Raw genomic sequence first — 22,787 nt, forward strand, 5'->3', positions numbered from 1 at the left:
TAACAAGATTGTGAAAATTGAAAACTCCCACAATCTGCTATCTGAAATTGTAAGACTCCAGAAAGACCATTGTGTAGCTATACTCCAAACTCAAAGGCCTGACAACCAAGGCAGCCAATGATGTAAGTCTCAGTTCAAGACCAAATGCTTGAGAACAGGAGGAACTATGATGTAGAGCATGGTTTGAGTACAGAGGCCCAAGAATCAGGAGCTTCTATGTACAAGGGCAGGAGAAGATGGATGTTCCAGCTCAGAAATAAACTTTTCCCTTGGCCTTTTGTTCTGTGCTGGCCATCAATGGATTGGGTGATGGTCATCCACATTGATGAAGGTGATTGTCTTTACTCAAGTTATCCATTCAAATGCTAATCTCTTCCAGAAACACTCTCACAGACTCACCCAGAAACAATATTCTACAAACTGGGCATTTTTTTTAAAGATTTTATTTAATTATTTGACAGAGAGAGAGACAGGCAGTGAAAAGAGGGAACGTAAGCAGGGGGAGTGGGAGAGGAAGAAGCAGGCTCCCAGCAGAGGAGCCTGATGTGGGGCTTGATCCCACAACACCAGGATCACGTCCTGAGCCAAAGGCAGACGCTTAACGACTGAGCCACCCAGGCACCCTTATCTGGGCATTTCTTAACCGTAGCTGTGATGCATAAAATCAACCATCAGAATTCAACCCATGGTCAACTTGGCATCTGTACTCATCTCTTTAAATCATACTGAACCCCCAAATAAAGCTAAAAATAGGGTCATAATCCCACCTAACATTATACAACTATCGTGTATACAAACCAAAACAAATGATTCCCTTCCCCATAACAAGATGCAGTTTGTGAGTGATGTTTACTTCTTATCCTGTAATTTAAATTATGTGGTGTAATATTAACAATGCTTAAATACTGATATAGAGTCAATACATCTTATGTTACATGATAAGGAAATAGCAAAGAAAGAAAAATATTTTCTTAACATACACATATATACACAAAAACATATTAATAACAAAATAAAGAGGAAATATTCTTAGCAATAATGGTCTTCATTTATGTAGTTACCCATGTGGTTGTAGCTGGTACTTATAATTACCTTCTTCCACTACCTATTTTGTATTCCCTTTGTTTTCAACAAGCACCTCAGCTGATCATTGTTTTTTACCTATTGGGTGACCCAAAAGCTCATTTCTGATAGTCTGAGCCATAAGTAGTCCTGCTTGAACAGTAGTCCTGCTTGAATTGGGCTCTTGTAGTTTTTCATTGACCTTAATCACAGGGCTCAGTAATACCAAGTGGCAACCAAAGGGATCTTCTGTATTCCAAATATATTCTTTATCTCCATTGTAGTGTCACAGTCCAATTTACTCTGGTAGTCAAGAACAATCACCCCAGCCAACACTGATTTATTTTTTGTTTCAATGTTAACTGAGAAATATAGGGAGTCTCAAGTGGCTAGGAGCAATTCTTTTTTTTTTTTAAGATTTTATTTACCCATTTTGAGAGAGAGAGGACAAGCAGGGGGAGGGGCAGAGAGAGAAGCAGGCTCCTCACTGAGTAGGGCACCTGACATGGGGCTCAATCCCAGGACCCCATGATATAAAGATCATGACCTGAGATGAAGGCAGATGCTTAACTGACTGAGCCACCTAGCAACCTAGGTGCCCCAGCAGGAGGCATTCTTAACTTCCAGCTCAGTGGAATTATTTTTCTGTCTCCCAGTGGAAACATTCCTCCCTCTGGTACAAAGATTTCTAGGCCAACAGAGCATAAAGTCATAGCAACAAATAATTGAAATTTTGCATATGGTTCACCATGGTTAATCATGATTGCTGCCACTCCAATTTCCACCCCTTTGGTTCATAGATTTATGAATCATATCAGAAAAACACCTCTGTGCATTGCTAATTCAGAGCTTTCACAGTCTTTGGGAGAAATTTGTCCCAGTCCTGTGAGTATTGCCACCTACTTGGTACTGTACCCAATTATCTAAATGGTATTTAGGGGTGTCTGGCTGACTCAGAATAGTATGCAACTCTTGATCTTGGGGTCATGAGTTCTGCACCCACTTTGGCTGTAGAGGATACTTAAATAAACAACAACAACAATTTTACTTATTACCTTTTCCTTCTCTGCAATATCACACTGGTACATAACATTGATGGCATGGTGATTGGACCTAGTGAGAAAGACAAAAACCATGCTATACTTATGGATAAGATAGGAGTGGGGAAGATATTGACTAAAGTTCAGGATCTTTCTAGAAATTTCCCAGTGCTCAGTGGGTGGATGCATATTGAGATATTTCTTCTTAAGCAAATGATGAGTTGTTGCATCTGGACCCTCCTACAACCAAGAAAGAAGCAGTGGGCCCTTTTGAATTTGGTGGACAAAACATTCCGTTACTTTCTCTCATTTACAGATTCAAAAAGCTGCTCATTTTGTGTGGGACCCAGAACTACATCCAGCTGTTTCGCAAGTTGCTTTGCCAGTACTCTGGTGGGACACAGTGACACTTTTGGTCTCCTGAAATTAATGTAAGTTCAGACCCTCTGTGTAATAGCACCAAAAGGTCTGAGTATTTCCTTTTTGCATTGTACATTTATCCTGGTAAAAGTCTTAGATCCCTTTGGGAATGGTAGCTTTTTTCAGTAGTATACTGGGGATTTCAGTAGTATTTTCAGTAGTATACTGGGGTTCATCCTAATAGAAACCCAAATTGTCCTTATTTAAGGACTTCTGGTCTGTAAACTGGCTCAAATTCAGAAATTGACTGAAGGACTCTGACACTATCTTTTTAATGATTTAACTTAGACTTTTGTTTACTTGACCTAGAACATTTCAGCTCATATAAATCAAGCAAGATTTCAGTAAGCTTCCTATCAATTTTACTTCTGGGAACACCATGATTAAATAGTCAACACCATAGGTCTGTAAGAGTCAGATGCTCTAATTGCTCCATTATAGTAGCCACATTCACTTGCCTTTGGAGGTTGAGTGCCTTCACTTGACCCTTGCCACCCTGGGGTCTAAATGCTCCCAGTGCATTTAATATTTTGAAGTAAGTGATTGCAATTGCCACTGTGATTCTGACCTACAAAGAAGAGTGATCACAAATCACTTCAAGCATGCCCATAAAGTGGCTCTTTGCACATATTTATTGTTCAGAGTTGTGATGTAAGGTAAGTCTTCTTGACCTCCCTAGGATGGGTGAGTAGGTTTTAAATGACAAGTTCATTCTAACATTCTAATCTCCCTAAACCTTTGAACTCCTTCCTTCATATTAAAGCAAGGCATACCTGACACTTGCAATTCACATTTTTTTGGTCTATGTTTCATCCAGCTGAACAAAGTGCTTTCTGACCTCTTGAGTTGTAATATTAAATACAGAATCTCATATCAATAAATTTGGCCTCTTCATATCAATAAATTTGAGCTGGTCCAATTTTATGTTCCTTCTACAATTATTCCACACTCTAAATATCCTTTCCCATTAACATTACACAAAATTTTGCTTGTATGAATTAGAAAACTCAAGAAGTTCCTTTGGAGTGCAGCATGACTCCACATGGGGTAAACTTTGCATGTCACCTTTAGGGCTCTGCTGGGATTCAAGTCTAATTAGAGGTCTAGAAGAAAAGAGGCATGATAGATCCTGAAGAGAATCAGCATTATCCCGCAGAGCAATTTCTTCAGAGGATGCTATTATTATACCCTTAGGGACTAGAGAGTTATTCTCCTCTGATGGAGGTGGAAAGTAGATGCTACTGAAGGCAGGAATGCTACTGCCACTGGGGTTGTGAAGGACACTTCTGTTGTGGGTAGGCAGTGCAAGTCTACTGGAAGTGTGGCGAGCAAGTCTGCTGGAGATGAGGAAATTTCTTCCACTGGTTAAAAAAAAACACAAAAACGTTTGATCAGAATTTAGGGGCCAAATGCTCCTAGATTCACCAAGTCTCCCCACACAACACCTACCAACTTATAGAATTTCATTTTCCCCTGATCAATGTTGTCACTTTAAAAAATAGATGCTCTTGAATGTTGGGATTTTTACTTCTATTTTAATTCTCCCTGTCAGAAGATGAAGTTCTGGGTTTGCTTTTCTGGCAGTGTCAATCCTGCAGCTACAGGAAATAAGGGATTCCTTCAAGGTACATAGGCAAATCCTTAGGTCATTTATGTCGCACTTGAGGTGGGAATTCTAATCCTTTAGTTCATCCTTTTCTTCCATCACTTTCTCCAGGGACATTGGGAACAACCAGGCAACATCATTACATTGTTTTGAAAAACACTGGGGCGCCTGGGTGGCACAGTCGTTAAGCATCTGCCTTAGGCTCAGGGCATGATCCCTGTGTTCTGGGATCGAGTCCCACGTCAGGCTTTTCCGCTAGAAGCCTGCTTCTTCCTCTCACACTCCCCCTGCTGTGTTCCCTATCTCACTGGCTGTCTCTCTGTCAAATAAATAAATAAAATCTTAAAAAAAANTAAAAGATAAAATGAACTTATGGGACTTTATCAGGATAAAGAGCTTCTGCACAGCCAAGGAAACAGTCAAAAAAACTAAGAGACAGCCCACGGAATGGGAGAATATATTTGCAAAGGACACCACAGATAAAGGACTGGTATCCAAGATCTACAAAGAACTTCTCAAACTCAATACACGAGAAACAAATAAACAAATCATAAAATGGGCAGAAGATATGAACAGACACTTTTCCAATGAAGACATACAAATGGCTAACAGACACATGAAAAAATGTTCAAAATCATTAGCCATCAGGGAAATTCAAATCAAAACCACACTGAGATACCACCTTACGCCAGTTAGAATGGCAAAGATAGACAAGGCAAGAAACAACAATTGTTGGAGAGGATGTGGAGAAAGGGGATCCCTCCTACATTGTTGGTGGGAATGCAAGTTGGTACAGCCACTCTGGAAAACAGTGTGGAGGTCCCTTAAAAAGTTAAAAATTGAACTACCCTATGACCCAGCCATTGCACTACTGGGTGTTTACCCCAAAGATACAGACGTAGTAAAGAGAAGGGCCATATGCACCCCAATGTTCATAGCTGCATTGTCCACAATAGCCAAATCATGGAAGGAGCCGAGATGCCCTTCAACAGATGACTGGATTAAGAAGCTGTGGTCCATATATACAATGGAATATTACTCAGCTATCAGAAAGAACGAATTCTCAACATTTGCTGCAACATGGACGGCACTGGAGGAGATAATGCTAAGTGAAATAAGTCAAGCAGAGAAAGACAATTATCATATGATTTCTCTCATCTATGGAACATAAGAACTAGGATGATCGGTAGGGGAAGAAAGGGATAAAGAAAAGGGGGGTAATCAGAAGGGGGAATGAAACATGAGAGACTATGGACTATGAGAAACAAACTGAAGACTTCAGAGGGGCGGGGGTGGGGGAATGGGATAGACTGGTGATGGGTAGTAAGGAGGGCACGTATTGCATGGTGCACTGGGTGTTATACGCAACTAATGAGGCATCAAACTTTACATCGGAATCTGGGGATGTACTGTATGGTGATTAACATAATATAATAAAATAAATTAAAAAAAAAGAAATATCCAAGGAAGATATTTTTCCTATCTCTATAAACAGTTCAAACCATGAACTAGCAGTGGTCTCTTCACTACTGGAAGTAGAGTCATTAATCTTTAAATCTAATCAGAACCAACTCATCCTTAAAATTATTTTTCTATAGATCCACTCTTTTTTTTAAAGATTTTTTATTTTTATTTATTTGACAGAGATAGAGACACCCAGCGAGAGAGGGAACACAAGAAGGGGGAGTAGGAGAGGAAGAAGCAGGCTCATAGGGGAGGAGCCTGATGTGGGGCTCGATCCCACAACGCCGGGATCACGCCCTGAGCCAGAGGCAGACGCTTAACCGCTGTGCCACCCAGGCGCCCCTCTATAGATCCACTCTTAGTAACAAAATCTGTATTACTTTAGGTTCTCCTGGGAAACATAACCGATAGATTATAGATTGATAGATGATAGATTATATATGTATCTATATCTACATCTATCTATATATTTACAGAGAGGAAGAGGGAGAGAGAAAGAGAAAGTTAATAATGAGGGATCGGCTCATGTAGTTATGGATCCTGAGAGAATCAAGATAGGCCATTTTGAGCTGGAGACCCAGAAAAGATCATTATGTAGTTTTTTCCACTCAAAATCTAAAGGCCTAAGAACCATGACAGCCAATCACATAAGTATTAGTCTCAGTGTGAAGGGACCCATAAGTGTGTGAGCCAATGGTGTAAATCCTGGTCTGACTCCAAAGGACTGAAACTCAAGAGCATCAATATCAAATAGCATGACATGGGTGACCCAGTTCAAATGGAGAGTGAATTCACTCTTATTCATTATTTTTGTTCTATTCAGGACATCAGTGGGGTGTATGATGTCTGCCTGTGTTGGTAAGAGTTATTTTCTTTACTTACACAATTAATTTAAATGTAAAAAAAAAAAAAACACCTTTCAGAAACACTGCCACAGACACATCCAGAAATATTTTACTAGTTATCTGTGCAGTTTAGCTTATTCAAGTTCAGATATAAAATTTACCAATACGGTGTTCCAAATATCCTTACATTCTTTTCACTTTTCCATATCTTTTCTGCTCTTCAGATTTAATATTTACAGTGGTCATATATTCTAGTTCACTATTTCTTCCATGTACTCACAATGTTTTTGAACCTCTCTAATGTTACAGTTTGGTTATTGTATTTTACTGCTTCACAAGTTTTGTTTCCTTTATTTGTGTAATTTTTGTATTTTTATTAAAATCTCATTTGTTCATACAGTTTCCCATGTTTCTTTCTTTCTTTGTTTCATTGTTTTGTTTGGTGTGCTTTTTGTATATATTTTGTGTTGTTTTTGTTCTTTTTGTCATAGTTTCATTTAGCTCTTTGATCATATTTATTTTATTTTTTTATTTGTAGGAAACATTAATTTATTCAAAAATATCTTTTCTTAAAAAGCTTGAATAAAAAATGTGGGGGTGCCTGGGTGGGTCAGTTGGTGGGTCAGTTGGTTGGGCAACCAACTCCTTTTTTTCTTTTTTAATTTTTTTTATAATGCTATGTTAGTCACCACACAGTACATAATTAGTTTTTGATGTAGTGTTCCATGATTCATTGTTTGTGTATAACACCCAGTGCACCATGCAATATGTGCCCTCCTTACTACCCATCACCAGCCTCTCCCAATCCCCTACCCCCCTCCTCTCAGAGTCCATAGTCTCTCATGGTTCCCAGAGTCCATAGTCTCTCATGGTTCATTCCCCATTCTGTTTACCCCCCCTTATTTCTTCTTCCCTTTCTTCTCTTACCGATCTTCCTATTTCTTATGTTCCATAAATGAGTAAAACCGTATGATAATTGTCTTTCTCTGCTTGACTTATTTCACTTAGCATAATCTCCTCCAGCCCTGTCCATGCTGCTGCAATGTTTTGTTTCCTTTATTTGTATAATTTTTGTATTTTTATTAAATTCTCATTTTGTTCATACAGTTTACCATGTTTCTTTCTTTGTTTTGTTGTTTTCTTTGGTGTGCTTTTTGGATGTATTTTGTTTTGTTTTTGTTCTTTTTGACGTAGTTTCATTTAACTCTTTGATTATATTTTAAAACTTGTTTAAAAATTTTTTAAATAATCATATTTTTTATTTTATTATGTTAGTCACCATAAAGTACACCCCCAGTTTTTTAAAAAAAAACAACTTTATTGAGGTATAAATAACACACCATAAAACTCAAGCATTTTAAGTGTACTCTTTAATACTTTTTATTTTTATTTTATTTTATTTTATTTTTTTTTGTTAGGTAAGTCAAAGGACAGCTCTTCTTCAGAATTTTTTGTTTGTTTCTTACTGTGTTTCCTTGAATGGGCCATATATTTCTGTTTCTTTATAGGGCTTGTAGTTGTCTTGGTTATGGTTGAAAATTGGACATTTAAATTATATAATGTTGTAATTCTGTATATCAGCTTCTTTCACTTCCCCAGATGTTGCTTTTTGTTGTTTGTTGATGTTTTTTTGTTACTATGGAAGACATTTAAATTATATAATGTTGAAATTCTGTATATCAGCTTCTTTCAATTCCCCAGATGTTGCTTTTTGTTGTTTGTTGATGGTTTTTTGTTACTATGGAAGGCCATTTGTTTATCTACTTTCCAACACTATCTTTTCAAAGATTGTTCTTTGTCATGTATGGTTAATGAAATCCCTGTTCCTTAACTTGTGTTCACCTAGTTATTTAGACAGAGATTTAATTGAATACCGGGAAGTACACATATAATAGAAAAACAGAAAACTAAGCAAAAAAACAAAAAAGAAAGGTAATCATCTCTCCTATATTTGCCAATTGTGTCTTGGCTCTCTATTAACACTTAGGCAGGCTTTCACTGAGCCTTGAGAATAGCCCAAGATGAAACATTAGGATTTCTTAGGTCTTCTCCGAATGAGTCTTGCTTTCGACATGCATATAGCTGTTTTGGAATGTCCTAGTTTCCCCAAAAAACTGTCCCTAGATGTTACCTTAGGAAATCTATTGTTTGCTTTTCCTACCATGTTTTTCACAGTCCTCTAAGAGTTGTTAGTTCACCTTGTAGAGCTTTTGAGCAATGCTAACTGCTCTTTTACTCACAGTTCAAAGTTAGGAAAAACCAAGATAACATCTTAAATCAATCTGTTGGGTAACTGCCACTCAGGTAAGAATAGATAAACACAATAATTTATTAATTATGTCTGCTCTATTCCCTCCAAGTTCAAGGGAATAGCCCCACACTTCTTTTTTTTTTTTAATGATTTTTTATTATATTATGTTAGTCACCATACAGTACATCTACGGTTTCCGATGTACAGTTTCATGCTTCATTAGTTGCATATAAAACGCAGTGCACCATGCAAAATGTGCCCTCCTTACTACCCATCACCGGTCTATCCCAATCCCCCACCCCCCTCCCCTCTGTAGCCCTCAGTTTGTTTCTCAGTGTCCATAGTCTCTCATGTTTCATTCCACCTTCTGATTACCCCCTTTTCTTTATCCCTTTCTTCCCCTACTGATCTTCCTAGATCTTATATTCCATAGATGAGATAAATCATATAATTGTCTTTCTCTGCTTGACTTATTTCACTTAGCATTATCTCCTTTAGTGCCATCCATGTTGCAACAAATGTTGAGAATTCGTTCTTTCTGAGAGCTGAGTAATATTCCATTGTATGTATGGACCACAGCTTCTTAATTGAGTCATCTATTGAAGGGCATCTCGGCTCCTTCCACGATTTAGCTATTGTGGACAATGCTGCTATGAACATTGGGGTGCATATGGCCCTTCTCTTCACTACGTCTGTATCTTTGGGGTAAACACCCAGTAGTGCAATGGCTGGGTCATAGGGTAGCTCAATTTTTAACTTTTTCAGGGACCTCCACAATGTTTTCCAAAGTGGCTGTACCAACTTGCATTCCCACCACAATGTAGGAGGGATCCCCTTTCTCCACATCCTCTCCCACATCTGTTGCTTCCTGCCTTGTCAATTTTTGCCATTCTAACTGGTGTAAGGTGGTATCTCAGTGTGGTTTTGATTTGAATTTCCCTGATGGCTAATGATGTTGAACATTTTTTCATGTGTCTGTTAGCCATTTGTATGTCTTCATTGGAAAAGTGTCTGTTCATATCTTCTGCCCATTTTATGATTTGTTTATTTGTTTCTCGTGTATTGAGTTTGAGAAGTTCTTTGTAGATCTTGGATACCAGTCCTTTATCTGCAGTGTCCTTTGCAAATATATTCTCCCATTCTGTGGGCTGTCTCTTAGTTTTTTTGACTGTTTCCTTGGTTGTGCAGAAGGTTTTTATCTTGATGAATTCCCATAAGTTCATCTTATCTTTGTTTCTCTTGCCGTTGGAGATGTGTCATGAAAAAGGCTGCTCTGGTTGATGTTGTAGAGGTTGTTGCCTATGTTCTCCTCTAGAATTTTGATGGATTCCTGTCTCACATTGAGGTCTTTCATCCATTTGGAGTTTATTTTTGTGTATGGTGTGAGAGAGTGGTCAAGTTTCATTCTTTTGCATGTAGCTGTCCAATTTTCCCAGCACCATTTATTGAAGAGACTGTCTTTTTTCCACCGGATGTTTTTTCCTGCTTTATCAAAGATTAGTTGCCCAAAGAGCCGAGGGTCCATTTCTGGGTTCTCTATTCTGTTCCATTGGTCCATGTGTCTGTTTTTGTGCCAGTACCATGCTGTCTTTGGGATCACAGCTTTGTAGTACAGCTCGAAATCCGGCATTGTGATGCCCCCAGCTTTGTTTTTCCTTTTCAACAGTTCCTTGGCGATTCGGGGCCTTTCTGGTTCCATACAAATTTAAGGACTATTTGTTCCAGTTCTTTGAAAAATGTCATTGGTATTTTGATCGGGATAGCATTGAAAGTATAGATTGTTCTGGGTAGCATGGATTTTTAAACTATGTTAATTCTACCGATCCATGAGCATGGAATATTTTTCCATCTTTTTATGTCTGCCTACTGCAAATATTATTCTCAATGGGGAAAAGCTGGAAGCCTTTCCCTTAAGATCAGGAACACGACAAGGATGCCCACTCTCGCCACTATTATTCAACATATTACTAGAAGTCCTTGCAACAGCAATCAGATGACAAAAAGGGATCAAAGTATCCAAATCAGCAAAGAAGAAGTCAAAAAGTCTCTCTTCGCAGATGACATGATACTCTATATGGAAAACCCAAAAGAATCAACTCCCAAACTATTAGAAGTTATAGAACAATTCAGTAATGTTGCAGGATACAAAATCAATGCCCAGAAATCAGTTGCATTTCTATACACGAATAACGAGATTGAAGAAAGAGAAATTAGGGAATCTATCCCATTTACCAATAGCACCAAAAACCATACGTTACCTTGGAATTAACTTAACCAGAGACGTAAAAGACCTATATTCTAGAAACTATAAATCACTCTTGAAAGCCCCCACACTTCTAATACAGACTGCCGCTGCTTCAAAATCAAGACACTGCCAATAGTGGAGACAGGGTAAGTCAAGGGCAGCTAAAATTGCCACGAAATCTTCCTACCATTTGAAGGGTCTTTTGCTTGATTCAGTGTCTGTTTACCTCTTGTAAGTTTCTGTTATCATTCAGAGTTCTGACAAAGTGATTCTGATCACTACTCCATTATTGTTTTGATGTTTCTATAGGGAAATGAAGGCTTAGAGTTGTTTACTCTGTCATTTTGCTGTAGTTACTCTGGAAAATAGCTCTTACATGCTATATTTGTTTTCACATGTGTAGATGCTAATTTTTTATTGTTATTTTTATTTTTTTAAAGATTTTATTTATTTATTCAAACAGAGATAGAGACAGCCAGCGAGAGAGGGAACACAAGCAGGGGGAGTGGGAGAGGAAGAAGCAGGCTTATAGCGGAGGAGCCTGATGTGGGGCTCGATCCCATAATGCCGGGATCATGCCCTGAGCTGAAGGCAGGCGCTTAACCGCTGTGCCACCCAGGCACCCCAGATGCTAATTTTTTAGAGGTTAGGATACAATGTGAGAGAAAGATTAGCATTCATCAAGCACAGTGATTCTAAGTCTGTTTGTTCATACTATATTTATGTAATTTCTAAAGGATTGATTTATTTCTTTTAGAGACAGAAAGAGAGATAAAGAACATGAGCAGGGGAAGGAGCAGAGGGAGATAGAGGAAATGTCAGGCAAGCTTCTTGTTGACCATGGAGCCTTATTCAGGGCTCAATTTCACAACCCTGAAATCACCACCTGAGCTAAAATCAAGAGTCAGATGCTCAACAGACTGAGCCAGCCAGGTGCCCTGATTCACATTATCTTTAAATGTCAATACCTTGATTGAGGAGTATATATGCACTGAGTCCCTGGAGGCTAGGTAATTATTAATAAAAATGAATAAAACCATTTTCTTTTTTCAAATATTTGAGTCACATCTGTACTGCACCTGCCATGTTCTTAATATATAGGTATCTTCATGCATGGTATTTTCTTAATAAATGCATCCCAAATAAATGAATAAATGTGTATCCTTTAGTAAGAGTGTACAGATTCTTTGGTTAATCAGTCTTACAACATATAGTACAGTTACAGGTTTAATTTAGCTTAGGATTAAGAAATATAAAAATAGACACAAAGCAGTCTGTTTTAAGAAAAAAAATGATAAAAAAAGAAAAAATGATCATTTGACAAGTGTTGAATGTACACCACTAATAATAAACTATATAACTATTTGATTAACTTTTCCCCCAGAGTTAGCTCAGACTAACAACTGAAGTAAGTATTATGAAAATAATATAAAAGGAAAACACCAAAAAATTTTGCTATCAGTCTAAGCAAAAATGGTGGTGCAGGAGGACTCTGAATTCACCTTTGCTCTAGACACCACAAATCTACACACCAAATTTATAGAACCCTCTTGCTGAGAAAGAACTGATGGGCTGACTGAACAGCTTCTACACAAGAAAAATAGAAAACACATAGAGAATGGCAAAAAAAATGGAGACACAGATATAAAGGGAATCTTGAACACCACGTTGTAAATTACGGTGGGGAAGGATAGTACTGAGGGGTCATGAGCCGATTTGTTTTCCCTGGAGCATAAAATATTGCTGTAGTTTGAAAGGGTAACTAGAATATAATGGAACCAGACCTACAATCCTACCTAATAATGGGGGAACTACTGGAGCTCTCTCCAGGTTGGAGGGGCTGATGAGCAGCACTGTTTGGCCCCACCCTTAATCTTAATACTGCATACAGGAACATGGGCTAGGAAACAGGTGGCTTGGCCCAGCAGTCCACAGACCCCTAACCCATGCAAGCCCTCGACATTCTGGGGCACATAACAGAGCCACAGTTTAACGAGCAAACTAAGTTAGAGAAGATCCAGCCCTGAAACTCCACCAAATCACCCAGCAATTTCTCTGACTCTATGTTAGAGACGCTAGTAAATAGTACAGTTTATGTTATCCTCAATCCTTGATAGCAAAGATGGGAGAAGGATTTAAGCATCACAGACCACCTGCCTCCTCTGTGATCACTGGGCTTTAACACACAGAACCACCAAATGCTCTGGGACAGAAACACACACTCAACAATAACAACAAAAACAACAACAACAACTCTGTTGTTGAAAATAGCAATGAGGAATAGGAGAGGAGGGAAGATAGTGGCAGAGTAGGTGGTCCCTAGTCTCTTCTCATCCTTGAGGACAACTAGATAACTATCAAATCATCAAATCATCCTAAATATCCCAGAAACAAAACTGAAATCTATTAGAAATAAAAACCCATGATTAGAGGGAGAGAAGAGACCACATTAAGAAGCTAAAAAGTGCAAAGACAAGGTTTAGGGGAGAAACAAATCATGCATGCAACATAGAGCATAGAGCTGTGGTCATGGTGCAGGGCAAGAGAGAAAAGAGCACACAGGCACACAGGGGAATGCAAAAAAAGAGAACATTCCCCCAAAGCTGTTGGCTTGGAAAATGAGAGGGGCTGAATTCTTTGAGTTCTTGAAACAAGTAGGGCTGAAACCCTACTGAAAAGTCAGCAGCCTTGGCTGGAATAGAAGACTGAAGACATTGCTTTGTTCCTCGACAGAAACCAGGCAAAAAACATGGGAGCTGAAGGTGTGGAAACATGACTTGAAGAACTGCGGCATGCAGTGGGGGACATTATTCCCTCTCCTCAAATTGCATCCCTGAGAGATAGTATTCACAGAGACACCTCCCCAGGAACTAAGAAGCTGGTTGATGTCATTTCCCTTACTTATCCCTCAGCATAAACACAGAGCCACCTGCGGGAAGAAATTCAGCATCAGCACTGGCTACAAACTTGCTAACACCAAGCCCCACACCCCTGCACTCTGTTGGGATTAATTTTCTCAGTCAAACTTGCCTCACTCCCAGTGTGATTGTCCCCACCCCCATAAGACAAGCACAAACCCTTGCCAACACTATAGAAAACCTGAAAGACTCCATCAAAAAAACTGCTAGAATGACTAATGAATCATGGAACTTTAAATCAAAAACCAGGGATGTACTGTATGGTGACTAATATAATATAATAAAAATATTATTATAAAAAAAGAAAAGAAAAGGATCCTGTCACTGAAAGATGCCTGAAGCCAGCCTGGGAGACCTCAGATCAGCCTGTGGTGCCAAGAACTGCCCATGAAGTGGGTCCACACTGTCCCTCTCAACACAGGCTTGCCTTTCAGGCAATACCAAACAAACATCCAGAGTGGGGAGGAGGGCTGAGTTCAGATCCTGCCTCCCTATCAAGAGCAGTTACAGAATACATTTTCTGAAGATGCCTCAGAGCCCAAGCTCAGGGAGAAATAAAAGGTTCTAAATCACAAAAGCAAACAAAACAAAACAAAACAAAAAACCCTGCTAGAATGGACACACAAATTCAGTAAATTTGCAAGTTACAAAATCAATATACAGACATATGTTACATTTGTATATTCCAATAATGAAGCAGCAGAAAGACAATTTAAAGAATCAACAACTACAACTGTATCTAAATAGATAACTAATAATGAAATATTAATGAACTAACCAAAGAGGTGAAAGATCTGTATTCTGGAAAATATAAAACACTGATGAAAGAAATTGAAGAGGTCACAAAAAAATAGAAAGACATTCCAAGTTCATGGATTTAAGAACAAATGTTAAAATGTCTTATGACCCAAAACAACCTACACATTTAAGGCAATTCCTATCAAAATACGAACAGCATTAGTCACAGCTGCAACAAACAATCCTAAAATTTGTATGGAACCACAAAAACCCCAAACAGCCAAAGCAATCTTGAAAAAGAAGAAGAAGGCTTGAGTCATCCCTATTTTGTACTTCAACTTATATTACAAAGCTGTAGTGGTCAAAAGAGTACAGTATTGGCACAAAAATAGACACAATGATCAATGGAACAGAATAGAAAACTCAGGAATAAGCACACAACTATATGATCAATTAAACTTTGAAAAGCAGGAAAAATTTCCAAGGCGAAGACAGTCTCTTCAACAACTACTGTGGGAAAACTGGACAGCTACATGCCAAAGAATGAAACAACCACTTTTTTATACCATGCACAAAAATAAATTCAAATTGGTTGAAAAATCTAAATGTGAAACCTGAAAATATAAAATTCCTGGAGTAGAACACATGCAGTCACTTTTTGGCATTAGCCATAGCAACTTCTTTTTGATATGTCTCCTGAGGCAAGGGAAACAAAAGTAAAAATAAACTACTGGGACTTCATCAAAATAAAAATCTTCTGCAAATCAAAAGAAACATCAACAAAACTAAAAGACAATCTTTGGAATGAGATAAGATATTTGAAAATGACACATCTGATAAAGGGTTAGTATCCAAAATATACAAATAAATTATCAAACTTAACATAAAAAAACAAATAATCCAGTTATGAAATACACAAAAGACATGAAAAGACACTTTTCAAAGAAGACATCCAGACGGCTAACGGACTCATGAAAAGATGCTCAACATCATTCACCATCAAGGAAATGCAAATCAAAACCACAGTGAGATACCATCTAACACCTGTTATGATGGCTAAAGAAAAACAACAGAAGAAACAACAAGTGATAGTGAGGATGCAGAGAAAGGGGAACATTCTTACACTCTTGGTAGGAATGCAAACTGGTGCAGCCACTCTGGAGAACAGTATGGAAGTTGATCAAAAATTTAAAAATATGTTATCTTATTACCCAGCAATTACACTATTAGGTATTTACCAAGATGATACAAAAACACATATTTGAAGGGGTACATGCACCTCAATATTTACAGCAGCATTATCAATAGCTAAACTATGGAGAGAACACAAATGCCCATTGACTGATAAATGGATAAAGAAGATGTGGTATAGGGGCACCTGGGTGGCACACTCGATTGAGTGTCTGACTCTTGATTTCAGCTCAGGTCATGATCTCAGGGTCTGGGGATCAAGCCCCATGTCAGGCTATGAACTCAGCCTGGAGTCTGCTTGAGATTCCCTCTCCTTCTCCCTCTATCTCTCCCATTCATGCTCTCTCTCTCTCTGAAATAAATAAATAATTCTTAAAAAAGAAGACACACACACACACACACACACACACACACACACACACTGGAATATTACTTAGCCATTAAAAGAATGAAATCTTGCCACTTGCAAGGAGGGAGATGGAGCTACAGTGCATTATGCTTAGTGAAATAAGTCAGACAGAGAAAGACAAATACCATATCATCTCATTTATATGTAGAATTTAATAAATGAGGAAAGAAAACAGATGAACATATGGGAAGAGAGAAAATGAAAAGAGAGCGAGAGAGAAACAAGCCATAAGAGACTCATAGTGATGGAGAACAAACTGAGGGTTGAAGGACAGAGGTGGGAGGGGAATGGGCTAAATGGGTGATGGGCATTAAGGAGCACTGTTATGATGAGGACTGAGTGTTGTATGTAAGTGATGAATCACTGAATTCTACTCCAGAAACCAATATTAAACTGTATGTTAACTACATTAAATTTAAATTTTAAAAAAAGGAAATGGAAAAAGAAAACAAAGACTTACAGATGGTCAACAGGCATATGAAAAGATGCACATCGCTCATCATTAGAGTAATATAAATCAAAACTACAATGAAATATCACCTCACACCTGTCAGAATGGCTAAGATTAACACCTCAGGAAAGAACATGTGTTCATGAGGGTGTAGTGAAAGGGAACTCTCCTGCAATGTTGGAGAGAATGCAAAATGGTACAGCCACTTTGGAAAACACTAAGGAGGGTCCTCGAAAAGTTAAAAATAGAATTATCCAATGCTCCAGCAATTGCACTACTAGGTATTTACCTAAAGAATTTATTTAAAGTATTATTCTAAGGGATGTGTGCATCGCAATCATTATAGGAGCCTTATACACATAGTCAAATTATGTAAACAACCCATGCCTATCAACTATGAATGGATAAAGAGGAAGTGGTATATATAAACAATGATATATTACTCAGCCATAAAAAAGAGTGAAATCTTCCCATTTGCTAAAACATGGATGTATCTGAAAAGCATTATGCTAAGGGAAATAAGTAAGTCAGAAATTTAAAAATACCACATTGTTTCTATCATATGTGGCTTTTAAGAAAAAAACCAAATGACCAAAGGTGGAAAAAAAATAAATGAGAAAGAGAGAAGCAAATCAAGAAACAGACTCTTAACTATAAAGAACAAACTGATGGTTACAGAAGGAGAGGAGGATGGGGGGATGGGTTAAAAAGTGATGAGAATTAAGGAGTGCACTTGTTTTGATGAGCACTGGGTGCTGCATAGAAGTGTTGATTGAATCAGGATATTCTACACATGGAACGAATATAATACTGTATACTAACTAAGTAGAATTTAAAAACTATTTCAAAAGGCGTGCCTGGGTGGCTCAGTCGATTAAGTGGCCAACTCTTGGTTTTGGTTCTTATCATGATCTCAGGGTCCTGAGATCGAGCCCCACATCTGCACTCATTGGGTAGTCTGGTTGTGGATTCTCTCTCTCCCCCTGCCTCTGTCCCTACCCTCTCTTATGCTCTTGTTCTCTCTCTCTAAAATAAATAAATAAATAAATAAATAAATAAATAAATAAATAAATCTTTAAAAAATAAAACAAAGACTTAAAACAAAGAGCAACTAGAATACAAAGTATCTAACCTTAGAACTCTGCCCAATGGCAGGTGAGTTAATGAAATTCACCTTTGATCAGAGAGTTTCTGAGCACCACAGTATAGATTTTCCCTCTATCTTCATAACACAAATAAGAGTAAGTCCAGACTCCTTTGCCAGCCTACCTCCTCAGTCATGCCCAGACCCTTAGCTTACATCAGCCCCAGACACACCACTAACATTTTACCAGTTCAGTGCACACCAGGACACACCTGTTACCATGGTGTTACAGGTGCAACACACTGGAACACTCTAAGACTGCACTATTCTGGCTCCAAACATCTTATCAGGAAACACATGGCACAAAGTACCCTGGGAACACTTGAGCAGAACTAATCTCAGATCCAGAGCACTGCCAGGGCAACCTCTGTGTGGTGAACCCCAGGATTACCACAGCCACAGCCCATTTAAGCTTTGGCCACAGCTTCATGCCAGCACCAGCACAAATGGCTCCAGGCCCCAGAGCCCATGGTAGCCAAAGCTCCTGCCAGCCATACAAAAGCACCAAGCACAAACAGTCTACACACCAGATAACCATACACACAACCATTACTTCAAGTTTAGGAAGAGGTATTTTGCCTAATTGATGTAAAGAAACACACACACACACACACACACTAAAGGATCAAAATGAGAATATGCTCCAAATGAAAGAAAGAGACAAAATGTCAGAAAAACAGCAGAAAGAAATGGAGGTAACCCTATACCTGATGAACAGTTCGAAACAAATGTCCAAAGTATGCTTTCAGGTCTGGAGAGAAGTGTAAATAAACTCTGTGAGAATTTGAACATGAGATGGAAAATATAAAAGAGAAAGAATCAGAGGTGAAGAATACAATAACTTTAATTTAAAAAATACAGTATACAGATTCAACAGTACTTTAGCGAATACAGGATTATGGACCAGTGACCGTGAAGTTGGGTAATGGAAAGCACCAAAGCTGAACAGAAAAAAGAGAAAAAAAATGATGATAAACTAAAGGATTCTTGAAAAATACCAAGTGAACAAATATTTACACCATAAGGTTTCTAGAAAGAGAAAAGAGAAAGCAGCCAGAAGCTTACTTGAGGTAATAATGGCTGAGAAATTCCATAAGTTGCTGAAAGAAACAGACATCCAGTCCAGAAAGCTCAGAGAGGTACAAACAAGATGAACCCAATGAGCTCCACACCATGGCACATACTAATTAAACTGGTGAGGACTAAGTATGAAGAGATAATTTTAGAAGCAGAAAGAGAGAAGCATGTAATTGCATACAAGGAAAACCCATATAAGTCTATTAGCTAATTTTTTATCAGAAACTGTAGCTCAGAAGGGAGTGACATAATGTATGCAAATTATTGAAAGGAAAAATAAATACCACAATCAAGAATATTCTAGGGGCACCTGGGTGGCTCAGTTCATTGAGTGCTTTCAGCTCAGGTCATGATCCCAGGGTCCTGGGATCGAACCATATGTGAGGCTCCCTGCTTAGCGGGGAGTTTCCTTCTTGCTCTCCCTCTTCCCTACCCCAGCTCATGCTCTCTCTCTCTCTCTCTCTCTCTCTCTCTCACACACACATAAATAAATAAAATCTTAAAAAAATATATTTATGGATAGGGGAGGAAAGATGGCCAAAAGATAGGGGACCTCATTATTTCTAGTCCCACAAATTAAGCTGGATATCTGTCAAAATATTTGAACATGCACAAAGTCAACCTGAGATGTAAGAAAATATAGCGGGAAATCTACAAGCAGCAAAACAACTGGTTTTTGCAAGGTAGGACATGCGGAGTCATGAATCTGCAGGAAAATATCAGAAGATAAACGGAGGAGAGAGGGAGCCGCCAAAAGCTGGCTAGTGGAAAGTGAGATAACACAGAGCACAAAATCAGAACGCTTAGAAATCTGCTCCAGTGAGAGACATCCCTTTCTGAAAGGGGCTCAGGGGCTGAAGAGAGCAGAATTCTGAGGTGTTCATTGTGGTCTTAGGATCTCAGGAGACACAGAAAGAATGGGGGTACCTGACACAATAGAATGGCCAAGTAGTGGAATAGGGAAACTGGTCCGTTAGCCCAGGAGGAGATTCTCTAATCACCATAATCCATAAGCTGGGCTGGTCGGGTGACTACTCTTCACCTGAGCAGCCTGAAAAGAACTGGAACATGCGGGCCATTTACATACACCTGGGAGACACAAAACAGGTGTGCCCATGACCAGGCAACAGCACTTTGGGTGGTGGCAGGCCCAGAATGGACAGTAAGGTGACACCCAGACATGGCACGGGAACAGCAGAGCAGGGTGAGTGCAGAAGCCCACAGCCCCTCACAGTCCCAGGGCACACACAGAGTGGTGATGCTGTGTTGTCCCTTGGACTCCCCCTGGGAGGATTACAGTGGACATGCATCACAAGTATCTTTGGAGTTTGGCACACACAAAAGTGAAGACTTTTTGTCCCAGAGGGTTTATTGAAGAAGGGGGGACCATGATCTTTCAGCTCTGAGCTGGAGATGCAGGCACAGCCATTTTTATTCTGATCCTCTAAAGAGGTGTGGAAAGCCTCTAGGGAACAAAAGCCACACAGAGAATCAGCTTGCACTGAGCCCAGCTCCCTGGCAAGGGGTGGGGCACCTCTGTCCAGGCAAAGACACCTGAGAAGAAGCAGCAAGCAGGCCCCTCACCCAGAAGACAGACTGTAAGAACAGGTGGAATACAACTTTACGGATCCCACAAGACTGTTAAACTCCAGCACCAGGAGAAAAAATTATATTGAACTCCAGGTGCTTTCTCATGATTTGTTTATCTTTCAGTCTAAGATTTTCCATTTCTTTTTTTTAACCTTTTTCTATTTCAACTAGATTCATATTTTACCAACTTATGTTTTAAGTCACTTTTTAACTTTTATTTTTTACATCTACATTCTGTAGATATATTCTTCATTTTAGTCCTTTTTTCACTCTATTCTATCATATATACATATTATGGTTTCTTTGCAATTTTGGGATGTAGTGTCTTCTAACACAGAGACCAAAATTCAATCAGGAACAAGTGGGTGACACTGCTTTATCCACCTGTGAGATTATAGTATCCCCCCCACACACACTTTTTTTGTTTTGGTTTGGTTTCCTTTAGTTTGCTTTGCTTTGGTTTGCTTTTCTGTTCTGGTTTCTGACCTCTTTGGATTTGTCTAGGGTTCACTTTGCTTCTGTCATGGTTGATATTTTGGATTCTGCTCACTCAACCCCCCCCCAAATTCCTCTAAGCAAAATGACTCGAAGGAAGAATTCACAACAAAAGAAAGAACAAAGGCAATGTTCTCTGCCACATAGCTAATCGATATGGATATAAGTAAATTGTCAGAGATGGAAATCAGGATAGCAATTATAAAGTTAATAGCTGGTCTTGAAAAAAGCATAAACAACAGTGGAGAAACTTTAAGGGCAGAAATGAGATTTAATCAGACAGTACATAAAAATGCTATGAATGAGATGCAATCTAATTGGATGCTCTAACAGCTAGGGTAACTGAGGCAGAAGAGAGAATAAGTGACCTAGAGGACAGGGTGATGGAAAGGAAAGAAGTTGAGGAAAAGCAAGAAAGACAACTAACGGCTCATGAAGAAAGGCTTTGTGATTTTAATGATGCCTTGAAAAGAAAAAAAATTAAGAATGTCAGAGTTACTGGGGTGACTGGGGGATGGAGAGAGATAGAGGACCAGAATGTATATTTGAGCAAATCGTGGCTGAGAACTTCCCTAATCTGGTAAAGGAAACAAGTATTCATGTCCAAGAAGCAGAGAAGACCCCACCCAAAATAAATAAAAATAGATCAATACCCCGATGTATTGTAGTGAAGCTTACAAATGTTAGAGAAAAATAACCTATCCTGAGAGCTACTCAGGAGAGGAAGTTCCTTATATATGGAGGGAGGAACATCAGTATAACATCAGACCTATCTTCAGAAAACTGACAGTCCGGAAAGTGTTGGCATGATACATTCAGGATACTAAATGAGAAGAACATACAGCCAAGAATACTTTATCCAGCAAGAGTGTCATTCAGAATGGAAAGAGAGATAGAGTTTCCAGGACAGACAGAAGCTGAAAGACTATGTGACCACCAAGACAGCCTTGCAAGAAATATTAGGGGGATCCTGTAAGTGAAGTAAGATCCCAAGTATAACATAGACAAGAAAGAAACAGAGACACTCAACAGAAATAGGGACTTCACAGGTATTACAAGGGCACTAAATTTATATCTTTCCATAGCTACTCAAATGTAGAAGAGCTAAATGCTCTAACCAAAAGACACAGGGTATCAGATTGGATAAAAAAGCATGACTCATCCATATGCTGTCTACAAGAGACTCCTTTTAGCCCTAAAGACACCTCCAGATTTAAAGTGACAGGATGGAGAACAATTTATCATGCTAAAGGACCTCAAAAGAAATCTAGCAATCCTCATATAAAACAAATTCGATTTTAAACTGAAGACTGTAATAAGAGATGTAGAGGGACATTATATCACTCTTAAAGGGTCTATTCAACAAGAAGATCTAAAAATTGTACATATATATGCCCCCAAATTTGGAACACCCAATTATATAGACCATATAATAACCAAAGAAACACATTAATAGTAGGGACTTCAATCCCTTACAGCAATGGACAGATAATATAAACAGAAGATCAAAAAAGAAACAAGGGCTTTGATGTACTGTATGGTGACTAACATAATATAAAAAAAGCATTAAAAAAATAAACAAGGACTTTGAATGACACACTGGAACAAAAGGACTTCAAAGATATATATAGCACATTCCATCTTAAAAAACAGAATAATCATTCTTGAATGCACATGGAACATTCTCCAGAATAAACATACTGGGTCACAAACAAGGTCTCAAACGATATTCCTTACATATCTTCAGATCACAGTGCTTTGAAACTGGAACTCAATCATAAGAGGAAACTGAGAAGGAATTCCAACACTTGAAGGTTAAAGAGCATCTTGCTAAAGAATAA

Source organism: Ailuropoda melanoleuca, unplaced genomic scaffold (assembly GCF_002007445.2).
Source record: "Ailuropoda melanoleuca isolate Jingjing unplaced genomic scaffold, ASM200744v2 unplaced-scaffold2453, whole genome shotgun sequence".
Taxonomy (NCBI): Eukaryota; Metazoa; Chordata; class Mammalia; order Carnivora; family Ursidae; genus Ailuropoda; species Ailuropoda melanoleuca.